Below are 12402 nucleotides of genomic sequence, written 5' to 3'. Positions count from 1 at the left end.
AAGTGCTTTCTGGTGTTGTATAAAGTGCTTTCTGGTGTTGTATAATGTGTTTTCTGGTGTTCTATAATGTGCTTTCTGGTGTTGTATAAAGTGCTTTCTGGTGTTGTATAAAGTGCTTTCTGGTGTTGTATAATGTGTTTTCTGGTGTTGTATAAAGTGCTTTCTGGTGTTGTATAAAGTGCTTTCTGGTGTTGTATAAAGTGCTTTCTGGTGTTGTGTAAAGTGCTTTCTGGTGTTGTATAAAGTGCTTTCTGGTGTTGTATAAAGTGCTTTCTGGTGTTGTATAAAGTGCTTTCTGGTGTTGTATAATGTGTTTTCTGGTGTTGTATAAAGTGCTTTCTGGTGTTGTATAAAGTGCTTTCTGGTGTTGTATAATGTGTTTTCTGGTGTTGTATAAAGTGCTTTCTGGTGTTGTATAAAGTGCTTTCTGGTGTTGTATAAAGTGCTTTGTGGTGTTGTATAATGTGTTTTCTGGTGTTGTATAAAGTGCTTTCTGGTGTTGTATAATGTGTTTTCTGGTGTTGTATAAAGTGCTTTCTGGTGTTGTATAAAGTGCTTTCTGGTGTTGTATAATGTGTTTTCTGGTGTTGTATAAAGTGCTTTCTGGTGTTGTATAAAGTGCTTTCTGGTGTTGTATAAAGTGCTTTGTGGTGTTGTATAATGTGTTTTCTGGTGTTGTATAAAGTGCTTTCTGGTGTTGTATAAAGTGCTTTCTGGTGTTGTATAAAGTGCTTTCTGGTGTTGTATAAAGTGCTTTCTGGTGTTGTATAAAGTGCTTTCTGGTGTTGTATAAAGTGCTTTCTGGTGTTGTATAAAGTGCTTTCTGGTGTTGTATAAAGTGCTTTCTGGTGTTGTATAATGTGTTTTCTGGTGTTGTATAATGTGTTTTCTGGTGTTGTATAAAGTGCTCTCTGATGATGAGCAAGAGTTACTAGTCAAGAATCAGCTCTGTAAGACCACAGTCACCATCTCACAAAATTATTATTATTATTAGCAGTAGTAATATTAATTTTCTTCTTCTTTTGATAAGGGAAATGGAGTTCTTGGGAAACAAGATCTAAACAGGATTGATTTAAGCGTCAGGCGACTACTATTCCTTGCATAAGAGCCCTTTTAGAGGGATACCTTTACCACGGACACAGCTTCGCTGTACTCAATGGCCACTTTGATAGGTACACCTGTATATATGTTCTTTAATCCAAATATTAACCATGTGGCAGCAACTCAATGCCTCAAAACATGCAGACATGTTCAGTTGTTGTTCTGACCGAACATCAGACTGGGGTAAAAAATGCGATCTAAGTGACTTTGGTAGTGGAATGATTGTTGGTGCCTTACGGTATGGTGTCAGTTCCTCAGAAACTGCTGATCTCCTGGGATTTTCACCCAAAAAACTCTTTTGAGTTTACATCGAATGGTGGGAAAAACACAAAACGTCCAATGAGTGGTAGATCTATGGGCGAAAACGCCTTGCTAGTGAAAGAGGTCAGAGGAGAATGGCCAGACTGGTTCAAGCTGACATGAAGGCGACAGTAACTCCTTACAACAGAGGTATGCAAAAGAGCATCTCTGAATGCACACCATGATGAACCTTGAAGTGGATAGTACGCAGAAGCACAAGACCACACCGTGTTCCACTCCTTTTACATAAGGACAGGAAACTGAAGCTACAGTGGATACAGGCTCACCAAAACTGGACAGAAAAAGATGGAAAAAAGCGTCAGAACGGAAGATTCACAGCAAGAATATATAGCCGAGAAATCGGCAGCAACTAAGTGATGGTATTATGTTGCCATCGACTAGAATATCCAAGGAATATCTCCATTACCTTGTTGAATCCATGCCACAAAGAATTCAAGCTGTTCTGGGATAAAGGGAGGCCCTACCAAGGTACTAGCAGGGTGCACCTAATAAAGTGGCCACTGAGTGTAATTCTACCCTACCCAGGATGCAACCCACAACAGTCGATTAACACCCAGGTACCTACTTACTGCTAGGTACAGAGAGGAAGTAGGTGTTAGGAGATATGCCCTGTGTCCAGCCATGCCGAGATCGAACCGCAGACAGTCAGTGTGTGAGCTGAATGCTCTGCAAACCGAGCCATGGGACACCTAAAAGACTTTCTTCAAAATATTTGAATTGTTCATTGTAAATTTTATTTGATAGAGTGTTTGAGAGAGAGAGAGAGAGAGAGAGAGAGAGAGAGAGAGAGAGAGACTGCATCTGGCAAGCATGAATATCTTCTTGTCTAACTGATCACGCGTTCCTCTAAATGGCCAATTTCCTTTTTCTTGGCTCGCCGGAACAGGTTCAAAGTGGTTGAGCACCTGATGGTGGTGATGGAGATGCTGGTGTGAGTGCTGGTAGTGGTGCGGATGGTGATGGTGCTAGTAGGTGTAATGGTGGTGGTACTGGCAGCAACTGTAAAGTTGGCAAAGGTGCCAGTGAGGATGGTGGTAGTAGTGGTGGAGGTAGTATGTATATCTCCATTCCTCACTGATCAGGCTTTCCCGTGAACGTTCAATTTCCTTTTACTTGGCTCCTCAGAACACGTTCAGAGTGGTTGGGTTCCTGATGTTAATGGTGATGGTAGTGGTGGTTGGTAGTTATGGTAGTTAGTCTGGACGAAAAGGTAGTGGTGGTGTGTTGCAGTGATGGTGTCGGGAGTAATGCTGGAGACGACTTTGTGTGTGGTGACTTGATAACAGTCCAAGATAGACCGTGACAGTCCAGAACTGACCGTGACAGTCCAGGATGAACAGTAACTGTCCAGAATGGATAGCCCAGGATGGACCGTAACAATCTAGGACTGACCATTACAGTCCTGGATGGACCCTAGCAGTTCAGGATGGACCCTAGCAGTTCAGGGTGGACCCTAGCAGTTCAGGATGGACCCTAGCAGTTCAGGATGGACCCTAGCAGTTCAGGATGGACCCTAGCAGTTCAGGATGGACCCTAGCAGTTCAGGATGGACCCTAGCAGTTCAGGGTGGACCCTAGCAGTTCAGGGTGGACCCTAGCAGTTCAGGGTGGACCCTAGCAGTTCAGGGTGGACCCTAGCAGTTCAGGATGGACCATGACGTCGTCTAAAGGCTTCATATCGTATATATACTGAGAGTTACACCTCTCTGTTGACATACACTGAGAGTTACACCTCTCTGTTGACATACACTGAGAGTTACACCTCTCTGTTGACATACACTGAGAGTTACGCCTCTCTGTTGACATACACTGAGAGTTACACCTCTCTGTTGACATACACTGAGAGTTACGCCTCTCTGTTGACATACACTGAGAGTTACGCCTCTCTGTTGACATACACTGAGAGTTACACCTCTCTGTTGACATACACTGAGAGTTACACCTCTCTGTTGACATACACTGAGAGTTACACCTCTCTGTTGACATACACTGAGAGTTACGCCTCTCTGTTGACATACACTGAGAGTTACACCTCTCTGTTGACATACACTGAGAGTTACACCTCTCTGTTGACATACACTGAGAGTTACACCTCTCTGTTGACATACACTGAGAGTTACGCCTCTCTGTTGACATACACTGAGAGTTACGCCTCTCTGTTGACATACACTGAGAGTTACACCTCTCTGTTGACATACACTGAGAGTTACGCCTCTCTGTTGACATACACTGAGAGTTACGCCTCTCTGTTGACATACACTGAGAGTTACACCTCTCTGTTGACATACACTGAGAGTTACACCTCTCTGTTGACATACACTGAGAGTTACACCTCTCTGTTGACATACACTGAGAGTTACACCTCTCTGTTGACATACACTGAGAGTTACACCTCTCTGTTGACATACACTGAGAGTTACACCTCTCTGTTGACATACACTGAGAGTTACGCCTCTCTGTTGACATACACTGAGAGTTACACCTCTCTGTTGACATACACTGAGAGTTACACCTCTCTGTTGACATACACTGAGAGTTACGCCTCTCTGTTGACATACACCGAGAGTTACACCTCTCTGTTGACATACACTGAGAGTTACACCTCTCTGTTGACATACACTGAGAGTTACGCCTCTCTGTTGACATACACTGAGAGTTACACCTCTCTGTTGACATACACTGAGAGTTACACCTCTCTGTTGACATACACTGAGAGTTACGCCTCTCTGTTGACATACACCGAGAGTTACACCTCTCTGTTGACATACACTGAGAGTTACGCCTCTCTGTTGACATACACTGAGAGTTACGCCTCTCTGTTGACATACACTGAGAGTTACACCTCTCTGTTGACATACACTGAGAGTTACACCTCTCTGTTGACATACACTGAGAGTTACGCCTCTCTGTTGACATACACTGAGAGTTACACCTCTCTGTTGACATACACTGAGAGTTACACCTCTCTGTTGACATACACTGAGAGTTACACCTCTCTGTTGACATACACTGAGAGTTACACCTCTCTGTTGACATACACTGAGAGTTACACCTCTCTGTTGACATACACTGAGAGTTACGCCTCTCTGTTGACATACACTGAGAGTTACACCTCTCTGTTGACATACACTGAGAGTTACACCTCTCTGTTGACATACACTGAGAGTTACACGTCTCTGTTGACATACACCGAGAGTTACACCTCTCTGTTGACATACACTGAGAGTTACACCTCTCTGTTGACATACACTGAGAGTTACACCTCTCTGTTGACATACACTGAGAGTTACACGTCTCTGTTGACATACACCGAGAGTTACACCTCTCTGTTGACATACACTGAGAGTTACACCTCTCTGTTGACATACAGCGAGAGTTACGCCTCTCTGTTGACATACACTGAGAGTTACGCCTCTCTGTTGACATACACTGAGAGTTACGCCTCTCTGTTGACATACACTGAGAGTTACGCCTCTCTGTTGACATACACTGAGAGTTACACCTCTCTGTTGACATACACTGAGAGTTACACCTCTCTGTTGACATACACTGAGAGTTACGCCTCTCTGTTGACATACACTGAGAGTTACGCCTCTCTGTTGACATACACTGAGAGTTACGCCTCTCTGTTGACATACACTGAGAGTTACGCCTCTCTGTTGACATACACTGAGAGTTACGCCTCTCTGTTGACATACACTGAGAGTTACACCTCTCTGTTGACATACACTGAGAGTTACACCTCTCTGTTGACATACACTGAGAGTTACGCCTCTCTGTTGACATACACTGAGAGTTACACCTCTCTGTTTACATACACTGAGAGTTACGCCTCTCTGTTGACATACACTGAGAGTTACGCCTCTCTGTTGACATACACTGAGAGTTACGCCTCTCTGTTGACATACACTGAGAGTTACACCTCTCTGTTGACATACACTGAGAGTTACACCTCTCTGTTGACATACACTGAGAGTTACACCTCTCTGTTGACATACACTGAGAGTTACGCCTCTCTGTTGACATACACTGAGAGTTACACCTCTCTGTTGACATACACTGAGAGTTACACCTCTCTGTTGACATACACTGAGAGTTACGCCTCTCTGTTGACATACACTGAGAGTTACGCCTCTCTGTTGACATACACTGAGAGTTACGCCTCTCTGTTGACATACACTGAGAGTTACACCTCTCTGTTGACATACACTGAGAGTTACGCCTCTCTGTTGACATACACTGAGAGTTACACCTCTCTGTTGACATACACTGAGAGTTACACCTCTCTGTTGACATACACTGAAAGTTACACCTCTCTGTTGACATACACTGAGAGTTACACCTCTCTGTTGACATACACTGAGAGTTACGCCTCTCTGTTGACATAGACTGAGAGTTACACCTCTCTGTTGACATACACTGAGAGTTACACCTCTCTGTTGACATACACTGAGAGTTACACCTCTCTGTTGACATACACTGAGAGTTACGCCTCTCTGTTGACATACACTGAGAGTTACACCTCTCTGTTGACATACACTGAGAGTTACGCCTCTCTGTTGACATACACTGAGAGTTACGCCTCTCTGTTGACATACACTGAGAGTTACACCTCTCTGTTGACATACACTGAGAGTTACACCTCTCTGTTGACATACACTGAGAGTTACGCCTCTCTGTTGACATACACTGAGAGTTACACCTCTCTGTTGACATACACTGAGAGTTACACCTCTCTGTTGACATACACTGAGAGTTACGCCTCTCTGTTGACATACACTGAGAGTTACACCTCTCTGTTGACATACACTGAGAGTTACGCCTCTCTGTTGACATACACTGAGAGTTACACCTCTCTGTTGACATACACTGAGAGTTACACCTCTCTGTTGACATACACTGAGAGTTACGCCTCTCTGTTGACATACACTGAGAGTTACGCCTCTCTGTTGACATACACTGAGAGTTACACCTCTCTGTTGACATACACTGAGAGTTACACCTCTCTGTTGACATACACTGAGAGTTACGCCTCTCTGTTGACATACACTGAGAGTTACGCCTCTCTGTTGACATACACTGAGAGTTACACCTCTCTGTTGACATACACTGAGAGTTACACGTCTCTGTTGACATACACCGAGAGTTACACCTCTCTGTTGACATACACTGAGAGTTACACCTCTCTGTTGACATACACCGAGAGTTACACCTCTCTGTTGACATACACCGAGAGTTACACCTCTCTGTTGACATACACCGAGAGTTACACCTCTCTGTTGACATACACCGAGAGTTACACCTCTCTGTTGACATACACCGAGAGTTACACCTCTCTGTTGACATACACTGAGAGTTACACCTCTCTGTTGACATACACTGAGAGTTACACCTCTCTGTTGACATACACCGAGAGTTACACCTCTCTGTTGACATACACTGAGAGTTACACCTCTCTGTTGACATACACTGAGAGTTACACCTCTCTGTTGACATACACTGAGAGTTACACCTCTCTGTTGACATACACTGAGAGTTACACCTCTCTGTTGACATACACTGAGAGTTACACCTCTCTGTTGACATACACTGAGAGTTACACCTCTCTGTTGACATACACTGAGAGTTACACCTCTCTGTTGACATACACTGAGAGTTACACCTCTCGGTGTTTAGGTCTATCCACTTGCTGGCTAACGTTGAACAGTGACAAGTTCTGCAGGTATCGTAAAACAATTACATCGTCGTAAAACAGTTAATATGAACACATTACTTAAAACGTTATTTTTTGTTTAATTTTCATATTATTTATTTCAACAATTTAATTAACTCTAACATTGACTTGAGACACTTATGTCAAGTGCAGCAACAAAACAAGGGAAGATACACTTGATGTATCTCCTTTAGATGTCACTTGATGTATCTCCTCTTGATGTCACCTGATGTACTCTTGATGTCACTTGATGTATCTCCTCTTGATGTCACCTGATGTACTCTTGATGTCACTTGATGTATCTCCTCTTGATGTCACCTGATGTACTCTTGATGTCACTTGATGTATCTCCTCTTGATCTCACTTGATGTATCTCCTCTTGATCTCACTTGATGTATCTCCTCTTGATGTCACGATTTACGTCTTTTTAAATATGTTTTAATGTGATTTTGATGAACAAGGTCAAAATACCACAGATATGAACATGAATGGTACACAGTACCGACAAGATGAAGAATTACATCCATGTTCCACATCTGGATATCTTTATTGTAGACGTTTCGCCATCCAGTGGCTTTATAAGTGTAAATACACATATAGTTCTACAGTCTTCCCGTTACCTTTATAAACAAAGATACGCAGATGTTGCAGATATGTCTAATACTTTGTATCACAGATTTTTTTATTTTAGTTTATGATCATCAGGCAGCAAACAGATGCATTTTCCGAACGCTGGAATACTTCCAGTTGTCTGGAGTTTCCTTGTGCAACGGTATTTTGGCCCAGAATTGCAATTTCAAGTACATTTGCATAGTAATTTTTTCCCCTTGCGTGTGACCCACAACAGTCGGTATACATGCGTTCCTAATTTTACTGTTTGATAAGCAGGGACAGTAGGAGACGTCCTGCTGCTTGGTAAGGAAGGGCAGTACTGCTGCTTGGTGAGGAAGGGCAGTACTGCTGCTTGGTAAGGAAGGGCAGTACTGCTGCTTGGTAAGGAAGGGCAGTACTGCTGCTTGGTAAGGAAGGGCAGTACTGCTGCTTGGTAAGGAAGGGCAGTACTGCTGCTTGGTAAGGAAGGGCAGTACTGCTGCTTGGTAAGGAAGGGCAGTACTGCTGCTTGGTAAGGAAGGGCAGTACTGCTGCTTGGTAAGGAAGGGCAGTACTGCTGCTTGGTAAGGAAGGGCAGTAGGGTAGTATGACTCTCAGGCCCGGTCTTCGAACTTGGGACCTCTTAGATGTGAGCCGCATGTTGCAGATGGTGGTGGTGGTAATGATTATTGTGGTAGTGGTGGTGATTATTGTGGTGGTAGTGGAGGTGGTGGTTATTGTGTGAGTAGTGGTGGTGGTGGTTATTGTGTGGGTAGTGGAGGTGGTGGTTATTGTGGGGGGTAGTGGTGGTTATTGTGCGGATAGCGGTGGTGGTGGTTATTGTGTGGGTAGCGGTGGTAGTGGTTACTGTGGGGGTAGCGGTGGTGGTGGTTATTGTGGGGGTAGCTATGGTGGTGGTAGCGGTGGTGGTGGTTATTGTGGGGGCAGCGGTGGTGGTGGTTATTGTGGGGTAGCGATGGTGGTGGTTATTGTGGGGGTAGCGGTGGTGGTGGTTATTTTGTGGGTAGCGGTGGTGGTGGTGGTGGTTATTGTGGGGGTAGCGGTGGTGGTGGTTATTGTGGGGGTAGCGGTGGTGGTGGTGGTTATTGTGTGGGTAGCGGTGGTGGTGGTTATTGTGCGGATAGCGGTGGTGGTGGTGGTTATTGTGGGGGTAGCGGTGGTGGTGGTTATTGTGCGGATAGCGGTGGTGGTGGTTATTGTGGGGGTAGCGGTGGTGGTGGTTATTGTGGGGGTAGCGGTGGTGGTGGTGGTTATTGTGGGGGTAGCGGTGGTGGTGGTTGTGTGGGTAGCGGTTGTGGTTATTGTGGGGGGTGGTGGTGGTTATTGTGGGGGGTAGTGGTGGTTATTGTGGGGGGTAGTGGTGGTTATTGTGGTAGTAGTGGTGGTTATTGTGGGTGGTAGTGGTGGTTATTGTGGGGGTAGTTGTGGTGGTGGTTATTGTGGGGGTAGTGGTGGTGGTGATTATTGTGGGGGTTAGTGGTGGTGGTGGTTATTGTACGGATAGCGGTGGTGGTGCTTATTGTGGAGGTAGCGGTGGTGGTGGTTACTGTGTGGGTAGCGGTGGTGGTGGTTATTGTGGGGTTAGTGGTGGTTATTGTGGGGGGTAGTGGTGGTGGTGGTTATTGTGCGGATAGCGGTGGTGGTGGTCATTGTGTGAGTAGCGGTGGTGGTGATTATTGTGGTGGTAGTGGAGGTGGTGGTTATTGTGTGGGTAGCGGTGGTGGTGGTTATTGTGGGGGTAGTGGTGGTGGTGGTTATTGTACGAATAGCGGTGGTGGTGGTTATTGTACGAATAGCGGTGGTGGTGGTTACTGTGTGGGTAGCGGTGGTTATTGTGGGGGGTAGTGGTGGTGGTGGTCATTGTGTGGGTAGCGGTGGTGGTGGTTATTGTGGGGGGTAGTGGTGGTGGTGATTATTGTGTGGGTAGCGGTGGTGGTGGTTATTGTGGGGGTAGCGGTGGTAGTGGTTATTGTGGGGGTAGCGGTGGTAGTGGTTATTGTGGGAGTAGCTATGGTGGTGGTAGCAGTGGTGGTGGTTATTGTGGGGGTAGCGGTGGTGGTGATTATTTTGTGGGTAGCGGTGGTGGTGGTTATTGTGGGGGTAGCGGTGGTGGTGGTTATTGTGCGGATAGCGGTGGTACTCACCTATTTGTACTCACCTATTTGTGGTTGCAGGGGTCGAGTCACAGCTCCTGGCCCCGCCTCTTCGCTGATTGCTACTAGGTCCTCTCTCTCCCTGCCCCATGAGCTCTATCATACCTCGCCTTAAAACTATGTATGGTTCCCGCCTCCACTACGTCACTTTCTAGGCTATTCCACGGCCTGACTACTCTATGACTGAAGAAATACTTCTTAACATCCCTTTGATTCAACTGAGTCTTCAACTTCCAATTGTGACCTCTTGTGTCTGTGTCCCTTCTCTGGAACATCCCGTCTTTGTCCACCTTGTCTATTCCGCGCAGTATTTTATATGTCGTTATCATGTCTCCCCTGACCCTCCTGTCCTCCAGTGTCGTCAGGCCGATTTCCCTCAACCTTTCTTCGTAGGACAATCCCCGTAGCTCTGGGACTAGTCTTGTTGCAAACCTTTGCACTTTCTCTAATTTCTTGACGTGCTTGACTAGGTGTGGATTCCAAACTGGTGCTGCATACTCCAGTATGAGCCTGACGTAAATGGTATACAGAGTCTTAAACGAATCCTTACTGAGGTATCGGAACGCTATCCGTAGGTTTGCCAGGCGCCCGTATGCTGCAGCAGTTATCTGATTGATGTGCGCCTCAGGAGATATGCTCGGTGTTATACTCACCCCCAGATATTTTTCCTTGAGTGAGGTTTGCAGTCTTTGGCCATCTAAACTATATTGTGTCTGCGGTCTTCTTTGCCCTTCCCCAATTTTCATGACTTTGTATTTGGCAGGGTTAAATTCAAGGAGCCAGTTGCTGGACCAGGCTTGTAGCCTGTCCAGGTCTCTTTGTAGTCCTGCCTGATCCTCATCCGATTTGATTCTTCTCATTAACTTCGCATCATCTGCAAACAAGGACACTTCTGAGTCTATCCCTTCCGTTATGTCGTTCACATATACCAAGAACAGCACAGGTCCTAGGACTGACCCCTGTGGAACCCCGCTTGTCACAGGCGCCCACTCTGACACCTCGTCGCGTACCATGACTCGTTGTTGCCTCCCTGTCAGGTATTCTCTGATCCATTGCAGTGCCTTTCCTGTTATATGTGCCTGATCCTCTAGCTTTTGCAGTAACCTCTTGTGAGGAACTGTCGAAGGCCTTCTTGCAGTCCAAAAATATGCAGTCGATCCACCCCTCTCTCTCTTGTCTTACTTCTGTCACCTTGTCATAAAACTCTAGTAGGTTTGTGACACAGGATTTTCCTTCCCTGAAACCGTGCTGGTTGTCAATTATACACTTGTTTCTTTCCAGGTGCCCACCACTCTCCTCCTGATGATCTTCTCCATGACCTTGCATACTATACACGTTAGTGATACAGGTCTGTAGTTTAGTGCCTCATGTCTGTCTCCCTTTTTAAAAATTGGGACTACATTTGCTTTTTTCCATACCTCAGGGAGTTGCCCAGTTTCAAATGATGTGTTGAAGATCTTTGTTAATGGCTCACACAATATCTCTGCTCCCTCTTTAAGGACCCACGGAGAGATGTTGTCTGGTCCCACCGCCTTTGAGGTGTCAAGTTCGCATAGCAGCTTCTTCACCTCCTCCTTGGTTATATGTACCTCATCCAGCACTTGCTGGTGTGCCCCCCTGTTCTGATTTCCTGGAGTCCTACTGGTTTCCACTGTAAATACCTCTTTAAATCTTGTGTTGAGCTCCTGACATACCTCCCGGTCGTTTCTTGTGAATTCCCCATCACCCTTCCTCAGTCTGATTACCTGGTCCTTGACTGTTGTTTTCCTCGATGTGGCTGTACAACAGCTTTGGGTCAGTCTTTACTTTTGATGCTATGTCATTTTCATATTGTCTCTGAGCCTCCCTTCTTATCTGTGCATATTCGTTTCTGGCTCTTCGGCTGATTTCTTTATTTTCCTGAGTTCTCTGTCTTCTGTACCTTTTCCATTCTCTAGTACACCTAGTTTTTGCCTCCCTACACATTTGGGTGAACCAAGGACTCGTTCTGTTCTTCCCATTATTTCTGTTTCCCTTGGGAACAAACCTCTCCTCTGCCTCCTTGCATTTTGTTGCCACATAGTCCATCATTTCTTGTACTGGTTTTCCTGTCAATTCCCTCTCCCACTGAATATCTTGAAGGAAGTTCCTCATGCCTGAGTAGTTCCCCCTTTTGTAGTTTGGTTTTTCCCACCCTATTCCTGCTGCTCTCTCCACTTGGAGCTCAACTATGTAGTCGAAGCACAGAACCACATGATCACTAGTTCCCAGGGGCCTTTCATACATGATACCCTCGATGTCCGAACTACTCAAGGTGAATACAAGGTCCAGCCTTGCTGGTTCATCCTCTCCTCTCTCTCTGGTAGTGTCTCTAACATGTTGATGCATGAGGTTTTCCAGTACCACATCCATCATCTTGGCTCTCCATGTTTCAGGACCCCCATGGGGCTCCAGGTTTTCCCAGTCAATCTCCTTGTGATTGAAATCACCCATAACTAGTAACTTTGCTCCCCCCATGTGTGCT

Source organism: Cherax quadricarinatus, chromosome 14 (genome assembly GCF_038502225.1).
Source record: "Cherax quadricarinatus isolate ZL_2023a chromosome 14, ASM3850222v1, whole genome shotgun sequence".
In the NCBI taxonomy this organism is placed as follows: Eukaryota; Metazoa; Arthropoda; class Malacostraca; order Decapoda; family Parastacidae; genus Cherax; species Cherax quadricarinatus.
This window is presented reverse-complemented; position numbering follows the sequence as displayed.